This window comes from Delphinus delphis, chromosome 11 (assembly GCF_949987515.2).
Source record: "Delphinus delphis chromosome 11, mDelDel1.2, whole genome shotgun sequence".
NCBI lineage: Eukaryota > Metazoa > Chordata > Mammalia > Artiodactyla > Delphinidae > Delphinus > Delphinus delphis.
The window spans coordinates 39,175,354-39,197,344 of NC_082693.1; the positions used below are offsets into that span (position 1 = coordinate 39,175,354).

At 42.7% G+C, this 21,991-nt stretch overlaps 1 long non-coding RNA gene across 1 annotated transcript in view; it reads right to left on the reverse strand.

Annotated features, from left to right (window-relative positions):
* Positions 1 to 284: 284 nt before the first annotated feature.
* The window catches only part of LOC132433653 (uncharacterized), a 31,268-nt gene continuing 9,561 nt past the window's right edge, over positions 285 to 21,991 (reverse strand). Inside the window, exons 2-3 of the long non-coding RNA XR_009521190.2 lie at positions 4,015 to 4,163; positions 285 to 537 (exon numbers count right to left, since the gene is read on the reverse strand). This is a non-coding gene — a long non-coding RNA (uncharacterized lncRNA). The remainder of the gene's footprint in view (positions 538 to 4,014; positions 4,164 to 21,991) is intronic.

The following is a 21,991-nucleotide window of genomic DNA, read 5'->3' on the forward strand; positions in this document are numbered from 1 at the left end:
TTTCTGAAAACATAGTCCTTGGTGAGGGGAATTCCTTCCTTGGAGAAAGAAAGTTGCTTTCCTGGCCAATAAGGCTTATTATCAAGCATAGGATAAACTAGGAAAAGGCACGTTAGTGACAAAGCTGATTAGCAAGCTGTTGTTCAGCATCGTGTGTTTAAAGTCTATGAACTAATTTCATAACACTGCATGTCACTTCCTTCTTTTGGCCTGTGTTTTTCAGTCTTCCAAACAAAGATACTGGACTAGGTGATCTCTAAGATCTTTTCCAGCTCTATAATTTTATTATCTAGTTCTTACATAATACCAGTATAACATGTTTTTGATATGATAAAGGTTCAAGAATTATTGATGGAATTTCACAGACGGAAACTGAGGGCAGCGGGGCGAGGGATCTGCTTCAGAAACGTGCAGGCAGTGCCAGGGCCGGAATCCTTCCTGAGCTCTGTTTTATGAAGCAATCGATATTTCCTGCTGCTGGGTGGAACTGCAGTATCTTTCCCTTTAGAAAAGGTGATCTGTTTTTCCCCCCGGGGCCTGCAGAGAAAAAAAAAAAAGGTCAGAATATTACTATGAAAAATTTTACCATACGCTTATTCCACTCCCACAGCCTACTAGGGTTTGAATCTCACGGTATTGAAAGTAAGAAAAGTCAGTGGTGCTGAGACTGCCAGGGGTTCAGTAAGAAGGAGGCTGGAGGAGAAGGGGAACAGATTGGAGCTGCTGGGGATACCTTTCTGTGTTTGTGGACTAGGATGGGGGATGGGGCACTAATCCCAAAGGCATAAAGACAAGATCAGCCTCATCTCTTCTCTCTGTTCTTGGCAAGGGCCCGTCTAGCTAGAAAGAGCAATCTGTCAGGTCTAATTAGCATAGAAGAAAGTGAACAATGGGCCCCCAGCTCTAAAATGACAGCCCAGTTTAATGGTGTGGAGGAGCCTGGGAGGGATGTGTGCTTTGTGTGCTTGGAATTGGTTCCTTTAAATGAATCCTTTCTGAACTCAAACTGCAAAACAACTTAAACTGGATTCTTATTTAGTTGACCAGAAATCTTCAGGTCCCTGCGCCTTTTAACACAGGCACATCCAGCAAAAGCAGATGAGAACCCAGCTCTGTTTCAAAGGTGAGGCTGTAATTGGAAATAGTTACGTCATGCAGTGTGGACACGGTGCTGTGTGTAGGCAACTGATATATTTTTTTAATTTGTTCCTATTTCTCTTTTGTGTTTAATTATATTGGTGATAGTATTTCTCTTATTATTTTTGCAACCCTTTTTATTGTAAGGTTTATAATTAGATTCTCAAATTTCAGAACAGCCTGAAATTTTAGTAGGACCACAAATAAACACATTTTAAGGTGCAAAAGTATTTAATGCATTTTTGGCTTATACTTTAAATGGCCCCTCTGATTTGTATATTTCAGTTCTTGCATCAAAAGTAGGTTTTACAAGAAAAGAGTATATTTTATAAATAGAATCAAATAGATATATTCCTTAAAATAAATACATGAATACAGGTTATTGAAGCCTAAAAACTATGCATGTGCATAATCTAAAGCTTCAAATAATGGAGGCCCATCTATTATCAGCAAATATTGTACTGAAGACTAACGGCTTGTTAATTTAACTCTGCCTCATTGTGGGACATTCAGACATCTTAAAGGTGTGTAAATAAATAATTCTCTGAAGTGGAGGAGAGAGAATGGGAAGAGAGGAAACACAAACACAATTCATAAGTCTCAGTCTGCATGATTTTGCTGTTCTTTCCTGAGCATTATTTCGTTTAATGCTCAAAGCACCCTCTGAAGTATGTAACTATTATCTTGATAGTTAAGGAACCCTGAGAGATTAGCCCAAGGTTACAGAGAAATGCAGAGTCATGCCCTGAACCCAGGTTATCTGGCTCGAAGCCTAATGTACTTCATAGCTCTGTATTTCTGGTAGAGTCAGACATTACATGTTAAAAATCATCCAATTGATAATAATAATGCCAACATGAGGACTCTCTTCTAATCTCTCGGTCTCTTATGAACATGAATGTGGCAGTGGATTTTAGTTTGTGTATTTGTACCACTTGTTTTACTGCATATTGCTAACCTTTTATGTTCTAACACCATCACTTGTTTCTTTCCTGTCCTTTCTTTTTTTTTTTTTCTTACATGCACGTTATTTGAATAAATTATCTCGTAGAAAGATAAAGTCTGCCAATGCTATGTACCTCACCCCGGACCCAATCCTCTCCCCAGAGAAATCGGTTATCAATTTGGGGTGTAACCAACTGTTTATATGTATGTTTGCATAGATGTGTGTGTTTGTATTATACTGGTTTGTATCTTTCCAAAACATAAATGGTACCATTGTTGTACTTTTTACTCTGCAACTTGCTTTTCTTTCTTTCTTTTTTTAACTTACTGTGCCTTGTGGAGATCTTTTCATGGCAGTACATTGAAATCTAATTCATTCTTTTTAATTGTTACATCACTTAGCATTCCATGCACTCTCACTTTTACTGTTTCCTCTCTACCTTGCCTCTGCTTTTGGTTTTTTTTTTTGCGGTACGCGGGCCTCTCACTGTTGTGGCCTTTCCCGTTGCGGAGCACAGGCTCCGGACGCGCAGGCCCAGCAGCCATGGCTCACGGGCCCAGCCGCTCCGTGGCACGTGGGATCCTCCCGGACCGGGGCACGAACCCGCGTCCCCTGCATCAGCAGGTGGACTCCCAACCACTGCACCACCAGGGAAGCCCAGCTCTGCTTTTGAAATGGCTTAGTGGCATGGCAAGTCAACATTTAATCATATTTGTATGTAGAGACAAGCATAAGCTTTATGACTCACTGGAGTGTTAATAAGTAAGAAAGGAAGGAAACATAGGAAGTGCGTACCAACACTGAGCTAAGAGGCCTAGGGTAGGCACAGTGTTAGAAGATTTGTTGCCTCTCAGCTTCTGAATTTTAGCATTTACTTTTTTAAAAGACCCACCCATTCTCCAGAAATCTATTCCTTATATATAAGAGATAACAGTAACATACTTGACAGCATGCTGTGAGGATTAAATGAGATAACATATAGGAAAAAACATCAAAACCATGCAAACTGAAATGTGTACGTTATGAACTGTGTTTTCTTAGCATCTTCCCTCTTTCCCTCCCACTTCACAACATTATGTTGTGAGGCGATCCCTCAAAGAAGGGCAGTTAGTAAATGGAACCATGAATGTCATTATTAGCTATTCTGGAGCAGGGATGTACCTAAAAGCATGCACCTTGGAGACTAATCTCTGGATTCAAGTCCTGATGTGGTTATTTATTAGTTGTGTGACTTGGGTAATATCTTGTCATATGTCAAATAAGAGTAGTAATCATGGTAAACTTAGCCTGTGAGATTGTGGTGAGGTCTAAATGAGTTAATGTGTATAAAGTATACAGTTTCTGGCATACAGGGAAGTCAGCTGCTGTCATCATTATCAGAGAAGTTGCAATATCCCCACTTCCATTTTCTGTCTACAGAGTATCACTCTCCATTTTCTTCAGATGTGACAATAAAGACAGGCCTGATCTCAGGATTAAAGCACAGCCATTGTTCCTTATATATATATATATATGTGTGTATATATATATATATATATGTATATATATGTATATGTATAATGTATATATATTTTTTAAGCAAGTATTCCCTGAGCACCTACTGCATGTCTAATACCCTGCTGGGTATGGTGTGAAGCATAAGGGAAGTTCAAGACAGGGCTCTTGCCCTCAAAGTTCTTGTTAGTTATTAAACCGAAGTACCTTAATGTATGAGGTTAACACTGGAAAGAACTTTGAACCTGTCAGATGAAAGGCATTCCGTAATATGCTCTCCGGGTAACAGATAATAACATAAACACAGGGTAGTATTATGACTATACACGCCCAGTGCTATTTTGTCAAAATTTTCTGTTAATGACAAAGGTATATATAGCCTTTACCACCTGCTTATTCGTTTCTTGTCTAGCCTCAGAATCATTTTAGAAGCTTACCTGTAGGACGTGAGCCATCAGATCATACACTTGTGCTGGGTGGTTTCCTGGCTGGGGGTTGCTCTCACTTCCTCTTGAAAGTGCTGGAAAGAATGAGGTCCCCAGGAGCTGGTAGAGAAGAGCTGCTCTCCACAGGACCCAAGGCTAGGCTGAGTACAAATGTGCAGATATTGTGTTACTCTGGACAACATAGCTGATATTAGTGGGCAGATAAAATCCCCAAAGAGTCAGAATTGTCTTAAAGAGCCTGAGGATGCCACTTGAAGGGACTGAAGGGACTTTATTTTGGGGGGTGAATTCCCAGGAAATGAACCTACAGTATTTCCAAAATGTCAGCCTAGTCTTTAGCCCAGTAAGCTTTCTCTGACCAACAGAGCCCATTTTCTGTTGTGTGTGCAAACCCATTCCAGCCGGCCCAAATTGAAATTCCAACTGGATATAAAAGGTCACCCCAGCTGTCAAGCACAGAAGCCACGTGTGGCTTTTGGTTTAAGAATCAGTCCGGGGAGCAGATGCTCTGAGTGCTTGGGGAGCGGCAGGCCTATTCCTGACACAAGAACAAATACCCTTTGTCTTGATTCCACATGTAAATCAGGGATAGAAATTTTGAATGTGTTTACCTTTAAAGGAGCTAGAGTAAATCATTCTTATGAGGAAAAAATCACTTGTAGTGTAAAAAAGTGTGGTTTCTCAGAGAGCCGTTTTACTGCTGAAGGGATTTCCTAGCAGACAAAAGAGTATGCTCATTAAATCATACACCTCTGCGAGGAAGAGATTCTTAAGAGTAAAGGTGCAAGACATCTATTATTAGGTTAAGAAGGATTCAAAACACTGTCTCTACCACCCCTTTCTGAAGGTGATCTTTTTATTTTTATTTGATAAAGAGAGGCACCTTTCTGAAATTTTTGCCTAGAAACCCAGAATAAAACTTACAGCATGTTAGAATTCTAAAAACAGTTTGTGCATTTCACAGAGTTCAGGGCTCCAAAATATGCTGTCCACATCTTTATTGGGAATTAACTTCTTTTGCCCTCCTCTGAGAGATGTAAGCAGCTGTTGTATTAGACTTGAGAGAGAGCCCATTTTCCAAGGAAGAACAAAGAGAAAGCGGGCACCCCTCCCCCTCGGAAAAGCCACTTTGCTTTGTCTGAGCCGACTCCCTCTGAGGACTGCAGCAGGGGAGGTTCAGAGCTGCGTCCCTGCCGATTAGTTTAATAACACTTGGTTCAGCAGTCCTGGGGATGTGGGGAGATGTGTGCTTGCCTGCACAGCATTAATGTTATCAGCTGCCCTGTTCATGTGTCCTCTCCCGGGAGGACACTTTTATAACACAGTAACACTTAGGGAGACATTCCCCTCCTTTACTTCTGTTTCTCTGCAGATAAACAAATGTCAGGTATGTCTTGGATCCTGTCCCTAACTCAGTCAAGTTACTATGTATCCATTACTCTTTGTCCTCCAAACACTGAGCTCTCAGTGTTCATCTGATTGGGTCCAGATTGTGAAGGCTAGAGTAGTCGTGAACAGGACTTGGGGGCCCAACTTTCCTTCTCCAGGACCCTCAAGAAGCTTCTCTTCCAGTTGGGTTCCTAATTTCTGGTGCTGCTGCTCAAAAGAGACGGCATGCTTTGAACTAGAGCCTATAATTAATGCCTACAGCTATGCCTTGATGGGAGACTGGAATTTTCATGTCAGAGAACAGGGACCTGATAAACAGCATGACTAGTCCAAATGAAACCGTCCATCCTTGGGCCTTCACTACCTTACAAGAAGAAAAATGGAAATGTACAATTCTTCTGCTTAAGGCACTGAATCTCTGCAAGTGGAAGGAACAAGAAGGTTATTAGCGCATCATTCTGGGGAACGTGAAGGACAGGGCTCTGTAGGAGAAAGCATCAGCTTAATGAAGGGCAACATAAAGCTCTACACCGCATAAAAAGGGGGAAGCTGCGCTTTGGCATCATCTTGCAGGTTTCAGTTCCCAGCAATCACGCTGGCTCAAGAGCAGAAGCACAACCGTCATCTTCTTTCTGTGGGATTCAGCCATAGGTGGAGAAAGGTGGTACCACAATTCTCTCCCAGTGGATGATGATGACGTTTTCTAGGCAGATGATTGCGGAGGCTCCTGTCAAATGAGTGAAGAGAAAAAGGAAGTGGGGAGAGGAGGAGGGACTCTAGAAATGGAACTGCAACAACCCTGGAATAAAAATGAGGGGCCATAATAAGAAATGATAAGCACAAACACCTTGAAATTCAACCCTCTGCCCTTTTTTTCCCAACTTGCTTCTGATAACCTCTTTTACTATTTTGTAAATAACTTAAAGCAGGATGGGAAAAACGAAAGAGAGCCCCTATCAGGTTCTATTTTTCACTCTCCTTTATGATTGCTTTAAATAACAATTATACCATGAAAATCAAATCCACCCTTTTTAGCTTTAGGAAGGTATTAACAACAGCTAAGCCCTTTGAAACACTGTATCCCCAAACCACGACGGGCCTCTAAGGTGTCTCTTCTCGACAGAAAGACTACTCTGGTTGTGCGCATTACTTTCGGTTTTGTTGGGTAAAGGGCATAACGTGCAGCAACTTGAGTGCAAACGTGTTTGAAATGTCTGTCGGGACCAAGTGTCGGGGGAGCCATGCCGCAGCCTCCGACGAGATCCGCGCTTTCTCCCTTTCGACCAGCAGGCGACGCTGTTTTCCGGGCGCCCAAGGCCGCCGCCCCGCCCGCTTCTAAGGTCACTTCCGCTGCGGCCCCGCGAGGCTCTACCGTGCTACGCCTTGTTGGTCTTTTTCGAGCCAGTCTTTCTTCACCCAGCGCTGCCTACTGATGTTTCTGAACCACTGTACTCTTGTGACAGTTTATGCTACTTGAAAACTTGCTTCTTGAGTCCTTTGAGACAGTGGAAATTCTTTAAAAAAACATGTATTTGGGATTGCGTAATCACTGATTTTTTTTTAAACGTCTCAAATACATTTCAACTTGGCTAAGTAAAAAGAGCTTCTGACCCGACAAAGAAAGCAATATATGTTGGAAATTGGAGTGGTTAAAAAAACAAATTCCTCTTCCTGTTTATTCCAGACTCTTCTGCAGGTTTAGAGAGAGGGTCGCGAAAATTCAGCTGCGGCGCCATCTGCTGGAAGCGCCGCGACCCTGCAAGACCGTGCCGGGGAAGGAGAAAACGGGTTGCAGGTGAAGGTGTGGACTTTTGCCCAGGAAAGCCTCTGCCACCAAGGTAGCATTTACATGCAGTCCCCTTATCTAAAAAGAGACTGAAATGACCCTACAAGAAAATGGCCTCGGTCTTGAGGAGCCTTCCGGCCTAAATGAACTGACATATGTTATATGGGTGTTCTCAGGAAAACCTGGGGCTTTAGGAGAAAAGGAGGCTTAACTCATTTCATTACTCCCGCACGATTCTCAGGTGCAAAGCTGAAAACTAAAACTCTATTTTCCACCAGTGCACACAGAGAAGTATCAGGCATAGAAGTCACAATGTATTTGTTCTCTTGAATGGAACCGATTTTGCTGAATGGAAGGAAATTTAAAAGCTGAAGAGGGTGACAGAAATAAAATTAATCTAGGAGTGGGGAGGTGTTAAAATGTGGCCTTGGCCGTGGTTTGATATAAGATCACTAAACCCTGCTACCATTTTCCAGACTCTTAAGTCAGTTCTGATTTACTTGATGATTTTTCTGTTTAGGAAGCTTCAGGCTCTTTCCACACAAGGGTCTAAACCCATTTTCAAACACATTTATATTCATACTTCAAAACAAATCTCAATTCACCATTGCTGGAAACTTTGTTAAAGGCCATAATTAGAAAACTCACGGGGAACTGGAAGAAAGCAAGATTTAGAGCAGAATTACAGTTGGCCCACCCATCTGGAAAAATATGGTATCACAATAGGAAACATTTGTAATGGAAAAATGTTATCAAGCTGACCCTCCAGAGCTTGATAATAACATTCTAACAAAAATGAGTTTTTGTTTTCTGGGATGAGCTTATAATGGTTTTCCTGAAAAAGATGAAGTAGCTTTACCAACAATATAACCTTTTGGAACCTAACTGGTTATATAGTTCTTCGGGTCCATGTCATGTGACTTCCATATACAGTCAGTGTTTTATAAAGACATCCTTTGGTGCTTCGATAACTAAGCCCTCATGGATGAGACCTACCTGATTCTACTGCCACAGTGAATACTTTTATAGAGAAAATGTTAACCCTCCATATGGATGCTTGAAGAAAATAAACTAGGAAAACAGGATGAGAAATAAGAATCCATTGTGATGATGCATGGATGGACTGTATCAGAGAACTAGAAGATTGAGTATATTTTCTATTTTGAATGAGCAAAGAGTTATTGGGTACCAAATTGTTACCAGTAGAGAAAATATTTTTAATTAATTTATTTATTTTTGGCTGCATTGGGTCTTCGTTGCTGTACAGGCTTTCTCTTCGTTGCGGTGTGTGGGCTTCTCATTGCAGTGGCTTCTTTTGTTGCAGAGCACAGGCTCTAGGCGTGCAGGCTTCGGTAGTTGTGACACACAGGCTCAGTAGTTGTGGCATGCAGGCACAGTAGTTGTGGTGCATGGACTTAGTTGTTCCGCGGCATGTGGGATCTTCCCGGACCAGGGATGGAACCCTGCGTTGGCAGGCAGATTCTTAACCACTGCGCCACCAGGGTAGCCCAAGTAGAGGAAATATTTGATGGCTGATGCCACATCTGTCGTACCTCTCTTCTACCAATGTATTTGTGAGGAGTGTCTCTCATAGAAATAAATAGCTTGATAACAAATCAGCAGTGTGAGTGGTGGCATGCAGTGGAATTGAGCATCCCTTGGTGAAGGGACTTTCAGGGTCTCTGGTTTAGGACAGTGCAGGAAGGGATCAGAGGTGGAGCAGTGAGAGCCAGACAACTTAAGCCCTTGTGATCTCTTCAAAATTCAGAAACTGAATTTTTCTCTTCTATGGTTCTTATTGTTTCATTAGCTTATTTGTTTAGAGGGTGCCTGCACCCTCAGAACAGAGCCCCACGTACAAACTTCCTGTGACTTTCTTCACAGACGTCTCAAGAGTATTCACTGAGCACTATTTCTGGTGAACCCAATATAAAAAGTCTACACATTCCCCCAGCAATTGAGCTTGGGGTTCAAATATTTTGTGTTTGGCAAAACGCAAGGGAAATTTTTTCTAGAGATGACCTCTCCCTTGACTTTCAGCCTGTTCTAAATTGGGCTTTAGAGAGAAATGTGACCATTCTTTCAAAAACATGAAACAGATTGAACTTGGTAGACGTTTCTATCTGGACCCTAGAATTAGGTAAGTGTGTCTCTCATGGTCAAAATCCTGACTTCACAGAGGACTCGCCTTAACAATATCAATTCAACTCACTTTTGTTCTCTCAGCACCAGTCAGTCCTCTTCTCCTCACTCCCTGCAAAATGTCAAGCTAACTCTTGCTCCTCAGTGGGTCTTGGCTTTCTGGACACTTCCTCCAAGACTTCCTTGACCTTTCCAGCTGAAGGGAGGGTGTCTCTGCTGAGTTCCCAACACGTTGTGGTTCCCCATCATAGCTCTGTCATACCATATTCCATTGCTTATCTGTCTCCCATACTAGACTCTTAAATCCTGCGAAGACACGCTAAGGCTATTATTATGTTCATTTAGCATCCTCAGTGCCTAATTAGTGCTTCAGTCCAAGCAGATATTAAGTTTTCAACATACAGAGATGGGAAGAAAGGGTATTTCTGATGGAGGAACTGACATGAGCACACACACAGGTATAGACTTGGAAGAATGCCCAGGAGCATGAGTATGGTTTGGCTGAAGCCTGAAAGGGCCTGACAGGAGATAAGATGGGAAAGAGTCTGGGGTGGTTATGAATATTGTGAATGTTAGTTTAAGGCAGTGGTCATCAGAAGTTGAAATAGTTGCAAATGGTGACATTTTTGGTGTGTTGTATATCGGACGAGTACTTTGCGTATATTTTCATTAACAAGGCGGAGGCACAGATCTAGCCCATTTCACTTAAGGAAAATATCACTGAATTGGCAAAACTGGTGTACATGGTCAAACTGGGCAGTTAAATAGAATTATTTTCTATCAGAAAAAGGTTAGCTCCATTTTTAAATTAAAAACACCATATAACGGGACTTCCCTGGTGGTCCAGTGGTTAAGAATCCGCCTACCAATGCAGGGGACATGGGTTCAATCCCTGGTTGGGGAACTAAGATCCCACATGCCGCGGGGCAACTAAGCCTGCAAGCCACAACTACTGAGCCCGTGTGCCGCAACTACTGAGGCTGCATGCTCTAGAGCCCGAGTGCCACAACTAGAGAGAAGCCTGTGCGCTGCAACAAAAGATTCCGCATGCCTCAACGAAGATCCCACGTGCCGCAGCTAAGACCCGACACAGCCAAATAAATAAATAAATATTTTAAAAATTAAAAAAAAAAAGAACCCAGTGTATTACTTCAAAGTCTTCCACCACCTCACTTGTGACTTCTAATTCTAAGACAGTCACTGTGCAAGGCACAGAGGCTTGCCAGGAATTTGTTCAGGGGATGAAGAAGCTGCTGCTCTGTCAGTGTTTCTTACTTGGCACTCAAGAGATTCTCCCTCAGGCATAATGCACTCTCAAATCATCCCTTGCTTTGGGGAAAAAACACAGTTCAGGATGGCTGAGGAGTTTCTGTTGTGAAGGGTCAGAGCAATTGGAAAGGGGAGGCTGGAAAAGAGAAATCAGCTCAACGTCAGCCATTTCTTGGCAGATCACTTTCAGGAAAGGAAACATTTGGTACTTCAGAATCTGGAAGTTGAACCTCTTAATACTATCTATGCTATGTACCCTTAAGTTACCTAGATCCCAGTTTGAAGACTGTGGTTTTAAAAAACCTGGATCTTGGACTTCCCTGGTGGCGCAGTGGTTAAGAATCCGCCTGCCAATACAGGAGACACGGGTTCGATTCCTGGTGTGGGAAGATCCCACATGCCGCGGAGCAACTAAGCCCGTGTGTCACAACGACTGAGCCCACACTCCAGAGCCCGCGCGCCACAACTACTGAAGCCCACGCTCTTTAGGACCCATGTGCCACAACTACTGAGCTCGCATGCTGCAACTACTGAAGCCCGCGTGCCTAGAGCCTATGCTCCGCAGCAAGAGAAGCCACCGCAATGAGAAGCCCGCGCACCGCAACGAAGAGTAGCCCCTGCTCGCCGTAACGAGAAAGCCTGCGTGCAGCAACGAAGACCCGACGAAGCCAAAAAAAAAAAAACCAAAAAACTGAAACCTGCATTTTATCCTACAGAACAGTGGTCTCCAGAGTGGAATATACACAAGGTACAGAAAGGAAATATTACAAATTCTGTTTATACTTTTAAAATGTCATCCTCCTAAACTTTCTATGTTGGTAGATGTTTACAATTTATATAAAATGAGCATAATTGTTGACTGCAGGTGAGAGCAAGGAATAGTGCCAGGCATCAGGGAAGATACAAAGAGGTATTCCCTGCCTTCAGAGAGCTGGCAGCCTAGCTGACACATGAAAAAGCAAGTAACAATAGTGAATGCTTGGCTAACTAAAGGGAGGATAAAAGGGAAAAAATTTAAAAGAATGTGGAAAGAGCAATTGTTTTTTATTCTGTTTTTAAACATGCATTTCCTGCAGAAAGAGCTGAATTTTCAGTAAGGCCCTAAAATGGTGATAGTCTTGCCACACTGTTTTCATTTCAAATTCCAAGCATTCTATTTGGTCATGTTTCTTTTTCTCCATCTTTAACCACCAAATTGCTGTTTTATTTCTGAGTCAGGGGACCATGCCTTTCAGTTCTTAGAAGAAGAAATACCTAAAAATGTGAGATTAAAAAGGATTTATCCATAGTCCTGGTCTTTCAGAAGATATCAACATAATGGTTAAAATGTCCAGGGAAAAAGGAAGTTAGGGGAGTAATTTCAGTAGCTTCCCTATTTTTAGAAATTCTGCTATGATCAAAATTTCCCAGGGAGAGGGATTTTTAAGTTCCCAAAGAACATCATAAGGCATAATGATACATTATAGTTGTGTATAGTAGATCCACTCTCAAAGGAGTTTCATGATCTTATCCTTGCATTCCCACCATTTATGTCTCTATTGAGTGTAAGGGTGATAAAAGAGGTCAAGAGGCATCCCAGACTCAGTCTGAACAGAAGCTCAGGCCTCCTGACAAAAACTGTGTTGGAAAAGAACCCTGAGGTGTCCATCCAGGTGCTTACTCAGACCCCACCCTCCTCACAATAACTCCATAGGCATTGTTTTAGCCATTTAACAGAATAAAAGAAAAGGAAAAAAAAAAAAAAAAGACTTGGAGAAGATAAGTATACTTGCCGAATACACAATTGCTAAGTGGCAGAGCTGGAATTCAACCAATGTCTGCTTTATTCAAAGCCTGTTTTACTTCCTGGGAGGCAACTGATAATTTTTGATGGGACAGTCTCAAAAATGTGGTAGAGGTAGAAGACAGATAACACAGGGTTTAGTCACTTATTATTCATCAAATATTTATTGACGAGGGTGGGACTTCCAGGTGTGGCAGAGTGAAGAGGTGGGCAAATCAACTCCCCCGCAAAAGCAACTTACAAACCTGGAAAAAATTGGTGAGAACCACCATTTTAGCACCTTGAAAATCGACCAAAGGCATAGAATAATCTGAGAAGTGTTTGTGCTTGAACAACTGCTGAAATTCAGTAATAACAGTGGGACTCTGTGGCATCCTTGCTTGAGGATGCTTCCATTTTCCAACCCTCTCCCCAGCCCGGTCAGCATGGAGATTTTGCCGGGATGGGGGGATGCTGTGAGGACTGGCACAGTCAAAGAGGGCTCACTTGAATTGGAGCAGGAGAGGGCCAATGGTACTACCAACCTGAGGTTGCAGTTGTGGCTGGGGAAAGAGTATTCCTGGCTGAGGTTGTGTACATTTGCAGCTGAGAACAGAGGATCTAAGACAGCCACATACTCCTGTCTGACTTTGAGGATTTGAGCATGGAGGAGCTGTGAAAGGGCCCAATGAAAAGTAAAAGTAAAAGGCCAAGTAGAATTGAAAACAGCCTGAACTTTAAATTTGTTCCCCTGCCCACACACCCATTACTAGAGGACAGAAGCCAGTTTCTGTCCCAACACTGGCTAACCTTTAGGCTACTTAGACACAGGAGTGACCCCTAGGAAGCCAGACTTAAAAATAAAAACAAGAAAAAATCAACTGAGCAGAGATGTCGACAGCCACACCCTTCAGAGGAGACAGATTTCATAGATTTAACCAAGGCATGTTACTAAACACACAAACACAAAAGACAGCCTTAAGGGAGAACTCAGAATCCAGAGTTGCTACAATATAGTATTTAAAAATCTAGCTTTCAAATAAAATATGCAAAGAGATAGGAAAGTATGACTCATTCTGAGGGAAAGAAAAAATCAATAGACTCTGTCTCCAAGAAGTTGGATTTATCAGGCAAAGACATCAAAGCAGTTGTTATAAATATGTTCAAAGAACTAAAAGAAATCAATGTTTAAAGAATCAAAAGAAATTAGGGCAATAATATATTAACAAATAAAGATGCTCAATAAGGAAACACATAACTTAAAATTTTAAAAATGTAATTTCTAGAGGTAGAAATAAGCAATACTTGAAACAAAAAATTCACTAGAGGGGCTGAAAGGAAGATTCAAGTTAGCAGAGAAAAAGAATCAGTGAACTTGAACCGAAGAGATCAACTGAAATTATCTACTGAAGAATAGAAAGAATGAAAATGGAAGAAAAGTGAAGAGAGCCTCAGAGACTTGTGGGACAACAGACCAACATATGTGTAATGGGAGAGGGAAGAAGAGGTCAGAAAAAAAAAATAATGTCTGAAAACGTCACAAATTTGATTAAAAACATTAATCTACACATCCAAGTAGCTCAACCAACCCAACTAGGATAACTACAAAGAGATCCACACCTAAACACAGCATACAAATTGTTAAAAACCAGCAATGGAAAGAAAATCTTTAAAGCAACAAAAGAAAACCACCATGATGGGACTTCCCTTGTGGCACAGTGGTTAAGAATCTGCCTGCCAATGCAGGGGACACAGGTTTGATCCCTGGTCCGGGAAGATCCCACATGCCGCAGAGCAACTAAGCCCGTGCACCTCAACTACTGAGCCTGCGCTCTAGAGCCTGTGCTCTAGAGCCTGCGATCCACAACTACTGAAGCCCATGCACCTAGAGCCCGTGTTCCACATCAAGAGAAGCCGCTGCAATGAGAAGCCTGCGCAGCGCAACGAAGACCCGATGCAGCCAAAAATAAACAAATAAATAAATACATTTTAAAAAGAGCTTAAAAAAAACTCTCTATTGATGGGTTATAACATGTACATGTGAGATATATAATAACACTTAATGTATTATTATGTAATACAGATATAACTATATGATAAATAATATTAAGTGTTAATACAAGGATATATTTGAGATATATATTATAGCACAAAGGAGGGTCTGGGATAGAGTTATATTGGAGCAAAGTTTCTCTATTTTACTGAAATTAAGTTAGTATTAATCTGCAATAGATAGTAGTGAATTAAGATGTATATTATCCCTATAGTAACCATTAAGAAAATAATTTTGAAATATATGGTAGGGACTTCCCTGGTGGCGCAGTGGTTAAGAATCTGCCTGCCAGTGCAGGGGACATGAGTTCGAGCCTTGGTCCAGGAAGATCCCAACATGCCGCCGAGCAACTAAGCCCGTGTGCCACAACTACTGAGCCTGCACTCTGGAGCCTGCAAGCGACAACTACTGAGCCCACGAGCCACAACTACTGAAGCCTGCGCGCCCAGGGCCTGTGCTCCACAACAAAGAGTAGCCCCTGCTCGCCTCAACTAGAGAAAAGCCCACAAGCAGCAACGAAGACCCAATGCAGTCAAAAATAAAATAAAATAAAATAAATAGTTGGCTTAAAAATAAAATACCAATATTTGGAAATAAAAAGGAGACATCAATGTTTACCCTACAAGAATTAAAATATTGGGACTTCCTGGTGGTCCACTGGTTAAGAATCTGCCTGCCAATGCAGGGAACATGGGTTTGATTCCTGGTCCAGGAAGATCCCACACGCCGCGGAGCAACTAAGCCTGCGCACCGCAACTACTACTGAGCCTCCACGCCACAACTAGGGATATGCCCTCGCACTGCGTTGAAGCTCCCGCATACAGCAACTAAGACCCGATGCAGCCAAATTTTAAAAATTTAAAAAGAGTCTAGGAGGGACTTCCCTGGTGGTTCAGCGGTTAAGATTCCATGCTTCCACTGCAAGGGGCACAGTTTCGATCCTTGGTCAGGGAACTAAAATTCCACATGCCACGTGGTGCAGCCAAAATAATAATAATAAAAATAAATTGTTATAAGAGTTTAGGAGACCAAGGAGGAAACAACAATGGCAACTGAGAAAGAGCAGCCAGGAGGAAAACCAGAAGGGTCCCGGAAACCTAGTGAAGAAAGTGCTAAGTGAAGTGTTTCACAGTGTCAAATGATGTTGATAGATTAAATAAAATGAGAACTGGGAGTGACCATTGGATTTGGTAATGTGGACATCATGGGTGACTTTTGGAAAAGTGGTGAGGGTTAAAGTCTGATTCCAGCGGGTTCAAAGAGTAGTAGGAGGAAACTGGAGGTACTGGTGGTAGATAATTCTTTGCTATAAAGATGAGGAGAGAAATGGGATAGTAGCCACAGGCAGAAGTGAAATCAAGAGAGGTTGTTTTGGAGATGGAAGAGCATATCTTAATGCTAAAAGTAAACGTAGAATAGAGGGGGGAAATTGATGCAGGAGACAGAAAAGAGAATCACTAGAGTAATATCCTCGAGTAGGCAAAAGTGGATGGGATATAATATACAAGTGGAAAGGTTGGCCTTGAATAAGGGCATGGGCAGTTTATTGTCAGTAGCTAGAAGACAGGCAGAAGTGCATGGGGACAGTCACAAATAGGTAGAGTGTTAAGAAAAATCACCCCAAATTTGGAAATAGGCTAACAGGATTACTGGGTATCTTTTTAGTGAAGAGCTGTGCTCCATCCAGCAGGCCCTCTGGGGATTATCTCATTTTCTAAGGGCCACTACCTTTGCTTGACTTTCTACTTATTATTGATTAGGATATTTAACAATTCTGTTTCTTTTCTTTAATAAACTTATTTATTTATTTAATTTTGTTTGCGTTGGGTCTTTGTTGCTGCACATGGGCTTTCTCTAGTTGCAGAGAGCGGGGGCTACTGTTGTGGTGCGTGGGCTCCTCACTGCGGTGGCTTCTCTTTTTGCGGAGCACGGGCTCTAGGCGTGTGGGCTTCAGTAGTTGTGGGGCCAGGGCTCAGTAGTTGTGGCTCGCGGGCTCTAGGCGTACGGACTTCAGTAGTTGTGGCGCACGGGCTTAAGTGTTCTGCGACATGTGGGATCTTCCTGGACCAGGGCTCGAATCCCTGTCCCCTGCCAATCAGGCGGATTCTTAACCACTGCGCCACCAGGGAGGTCCAACAATTCTGTTTCTTATAGCAAACTTATAGCAATGCAAATGGTTCTTGTCTGAGAGAAATACAAATGATTTCTATCCTATGGAAAAGATAACCTCACAGGTTAAGATTTTTTTGTTTTCTCTTGTAGGGCATTAACCAGTTTTGTTTCTACCTAGCAATCTTTTTTTTTTTTTTTTTTTTTTTTTTTTTTTGACTGCGTCAGTTCTTCGTTGCAGTGCACGGACTTCTCTAGTTGTGGTGTGTGGGTTTTCTCTTCTCCAGTTGCGGTGCGTGGGCTCCAGGGCACGTGGGCTCTGTAGTTTGCGGCACGCGAGCTCAGTAGTTGTGGTGTACAGGCTTAGTTGCCTCACGGCATGTGGGATCTTAGTTCCCCAACCAGGGACGGAACTCACATCCCCTGCATTGGAAGGCAGATTCTTTACCACTGGACCACCAGGGAAGTCCCTCTTCCTAGCAATCTTATTCTAATATTTTTAAAGCACCTTTCCTGATGAAATATATCAACTCCTATTCCTCAAATGCTCTTTTTTTTTTTTTTTTTTTTTTTTTTGCAGTACGCGGGCCTCCCACTGTTGTGGCCTCTCCCGTTGCGGAGCACAGGCTCCGGACGCGCAGGCTCAGTGGCCATGGCTCACGGGCCCAGCCACTCCGCGGCATGTGGGATCTTCCCGGACCGGGGCACGAACCCGTGTCCCCTGCATCGGCAGGCGGACTCTCAACCACTGCACCACCAGGGAAGCCCCCTCAAATGCTCTTTGCACCAGCTTTATCATTTTACTGGTTCCTTAGTCAATAAATCTTGGGCACATGTTTTCTTCTATATTTATATGAGTCATAATTTTAACTTTTTTTAAAAATATAAATTTATTTATTTATGGGTGCGTTGGATCTTCGTTACTGCTCGGGGGCTTGCTCTCGTTGCGGCGAGCGGGGGTTACTGTTCGTTGCGGTGCGCGGGCTTCACATTGCGGTGGCTTCTCTTGTTGCAGAGCACGTGCTCTAGGTATGCGGGCTGCAGCAGCTGCAGCACACAGGTTCAGTAGTTGTGGCACACGGGCTTAGCTGCTCCGCGGCACGTGGGATCTTTCTGGACCAGAGCTCGAAGCCGTGTCCCCTGCACTGGCAGGCAGATTGTTAACCACTGAGGCACCAGGGAAGCCCGATTTTAACTTTTTGAAAATTATATTCTAACAAGGAAGGCACAGTACTAGTTGGAGCTGTGGACAGTCTCTTCTGATGGCTTCTGTTTTCTCAGTGAATAAAGATGCAAAGTTATGAACTGAGTGAGAATGGAGGAAATTTGGAGGGTTTGAGGGTCCTGAAGAAGATATAAAAAAATTTTAGGAGAGTAGGAAAGTGAAGAGATTAAGGGAAATATAGTATTACTGCTGAGCAATGGAAGGCCCACTGGAGGTTAGTGGTCATGAATTTTAAGTGGATCTGTAAGCATGCCACAGCCATGCCTGCAGGCATGGGGTGGGTAGGGTTAGATTTAATCAGGTTTGAAGTTTTGCTAAGTGAGCACAACAAGGAAAATGGAACTAGGGAGTTGCAGGTGTAAGCAAGAGTGTAATTATAGTGATGGACTATGGAAGGAGAGATGTGAGGACATAAGGGGGTAAAGGACAGTAAAAAGGTGGTAGGATCAATGGCTGTCAGTCTTACTAAGCAGAAGGGTTGTTGGATTGCTTTTCTCTTACTGGAAAGGTGGAGGTGGTGGTTGGATAGTGGGATGCTTAAAACTGAAAACTTGAAGTGATGGGGTCAGTGGGGTGGGGATACTTATTAGAGCTAAGAAGTAAATGGGAGTATGAAAAGAAAAGCCATAAGTGTGAATAAAAGGGGAGAGATACAGGATAGTAACTCAGGCAGGAAATGACACTATGGTGGTTTAGTAGTAATTTGTGTAGACAAAGAGAATTAAGGGTCAAGCCAAGGGGTTAATAAATAAAGCAAGTTTTCAGAGGCTGTGAGCAGGAATAAAAACTAGGGCACAAGTGGATGGGATTAGTATTAATAAAATTGGAGGGGACCCTAATGAGATAAGAGGGAAGATAATATCAGGTACAAGAAAGAAAAACATTTTGTGGAGGATAGGATGAAAGCTATTGGAGCTCAGGTTAAATCCTTTAATCCTGTCACTAAATTAGGAATCTAGGTTATCTGCTAGGAGTGAACAGGTAAATGTAGATTAGGAGCTTGAAGGATAGAGAAGCAATTGAGCATTTCATTTCTTGGGAAATGAGTAAAAGAGGTGGATGAAAGAGTCATACAGTAGTGTGGGGTGAAGAAAATTATGAGAAGTTCAAGTCTTTGAGGAAGGTGATAGATTAGTTTAACTTCCTGTGTCTCTCTGTAAAAGTGGAAAACACAATGAGCTACTTATGTGGGTTAATTAATATAATTTACACAGGTTACATGTTTGTCATGTTTGTCGTGATAAGCATCACAACAATGGGTACTTTAAATCCTTCTTGAGCTCCAGATCCAGATCCCCTTACTTACTAGACCTACTTGTGTGTACTGGTGGTGTCCAAAACTCTCTACTGGAAGGCCAAACACAATCTCACTTCAGCCTCACATCAAAAAATAAATAAATAAACAGAAGTAACCCCCGCCCTCACCTCCTCTGGTATTTCCTATCATGATTACCAGCCCAGGCGCCAGAGGTAGAAAATTCAGAGTCTTGTCATGTCCCTCACTCTCCAATCCAATTAGACACCAATTTCTACAGATTTCTACATTGTACACACCTCTCAAATCTTGACCCTCCTATTAGGATTGCTCACAGACTGTTGTGAAATAAAATTCATATTTTATGACAAGACAAGAAAAATTTAAACAAAAAAGTTCTTCCCTGCCCTTTGGCCTCCCCTCTCCCCACTGTGCATTGTGTATCTGCATCATGTGTTGACTAAACCTCCCCCATCAGGCAGGAATACCTGCTCAACCATAAAGAGAAACATTCTCCTAGCATCAGCAAGACAACTCCATAAAAGATAACATTCCTGGGCTTCCCTGGTGGCGCAGTGGTTGAGAGTCCGCCTGCCGATGCAGGGGACACGGGTTCGTGCCCCGGTCCGGGAAGATCCCACATGCCACGGAGCGGCTGGGCCCGTGAGCCATGGCCGCTGAGCCTGCGCGTGCGGAGACTGTGCTCCGCGGCGGGAGAGGCCACAGCGGTGAGAGGCCCGCGTACCGCAAAAAGAAAAAAAAAAAAAAAGATAACCTTCCTTCTTGATCTTGCAAGGGGTCACATGACCCACCACAATGACACCTAGATATAGATTATGTAAACTGTCAATAATCCTTCATTTGATGCATAGCTCTCTGTCTCAAAAAACTTATATAACTGTGCCTTGACTTCTAATGGGCAGAACAGTTCTCAGAGCTTTCTGAGATGCTCTTCCTGGGTTATAATCCTCAGATTTGGCTTGAATAAAATTTTCCATTTCTTTCTTAGATCAACTGATTAATTTTTCATCGACATTGTCCAAAATCTTAGGAGGTTTACATATTCCAAATTGGGGCATAAGGGAGTGAGGCAGATTGGTTGTGTTCTAATTCCAGGCATAGTGGGAACTAGCTCTCCCAGGTCAAATTCTCACACACTCTTGGATCGCTAGGCTCTAATGGGCTTATAGTCTCCAGTTCCGATTTGCACAGGAGCACAATCTGTGGTATCATATCAATACTTGGGGCCTTGTCTTAAAATGCATCTTTAGCCTAGACTTCTTTCCTCAAGATGATTTCATTTTGGGTCTCAGTGTCCTTTTCTGCCACTGGGTTATTGTCAAGCACTCCTAGCTCTACCCAGACTGGATTCCCTCATGTAGACATTTGAGGATCTGGGTTGGAAGTTCTGGTCCCTTCCCACCCTAGGATCCTTATGCCTATTGGTTCATTTCCTACTTCACTTCTCCACTTGGATGCCTAATGGGCATCTCATCCTTAACATGTCCAAAGCAAACCCTGACGGCCCTGCTCCTTACAACCCTTAAAACTGCTCCTTCCAAAGCTTTCCTCATCTTAGTATCAACTCCATTTTTCCAGTTGTTCAGGCCCAAACGCTTGGAGTCATTCTTTTGTTTTTTAATAAATTTATTTATTTATTTATTTATTTTTGGCTGTGTTGGGTCTTCGTTGCTGCATGGGGGCTTTCTCTAGTGGCAGCGAGCCAGGACTACTCTTCTGTGGTGGCTTCTCTTTGTTGCGGAGCACAGGCTCTAGGCGTGCAGCTTCAGTTGTGGCACTCAGTAGCTGTGGCTCACGGGCTCTAGAGCGCAGGCTCAGTAGTTGTGGCTCACGGGCTTAGTTGCTCCGCGGCATGTGGGATCTTCCTGGACCAGGGCTTGAACCCGTGTCCCTGCATTGGCAGTCGGATTCTTAACCACTGCGCCACCAGGGAAGTCCCCCCTTGGAGTCATTCTTGATTGGTCTTTTTCTTACTACCCAAATCCAATCCATCAAAAACTCCTATCCAGAATCTGGCCACTTCTCATCATCTCCTCTGTAACTACCCTGGGTTCCTGCTCAGATTATTACAGTAGCTGCTTAACTGGTCGCTTGCTTCCATTCTTACCTCCCTACGGTCTATTCTAAGGATAGAGGCCAGAGTGACTCTGTTAAAACAAAAGTCTAATTTTTGTCATGACTTTATTCCAATGACTTCCAATCTCATTCTGAGAAAAAGCCAAATTCCTTATGGTGGCCTCTAAGGACCTACGCAGTCCGGACCCCACTCTCTCTAACCTTGTCTTCTACTGCTTTTTCCCTCACTCACACTCTCCAGCCATTCCCTCTGCCTGGAATGCTCTTCCCCCAGACACTCACATGGCTCAGCTCTTCCTTCAGATCAGAGACGCCTTCTTTGCCACATTAGGTAAAACAGCACTCATTACTCTCCAGCGTTCTCACTCGGTTTTATTTTTCTTCCTACATCGTTTCTCTTCCCCAAATGCAGTATGAACTCCTTGAGAAGCTTTGTCTTGTCCTTAGTTCCTTGTACAGTGCCCAGTACACACTAAGGGCCAGATAAATATTTGTTGAATAAAACAAAGAATAATGTAATTTTGCATTTCTAGACAATCTTAACGTTTTCAGGGCACTATATGAAGTAACTAAATTGTATAAGGAAGCTTAGAAGCTATATTTTATTGTACAAATGATGAAACTAAAATCCACTCAGTCAGTTGTGCTAGAACTAGAATCCAGATCTCACAAATCCCAGTCTAAGGATCTACTTCCGAGGCTGTTTTGAAGCAGGTATTATCCTGCAGATGGGGAAACTCCGATGCAATACAGCTGGAAACCTTGCCAAAGCTCATGTTATCTACTCACACTAGAAACCAGAATCCCCAGTTCCTAGTACTTATAAAGGCTCTGAGAGTTTACATTCTTGTCACTGAGGAGTCAATAAAGTCATTACTTCA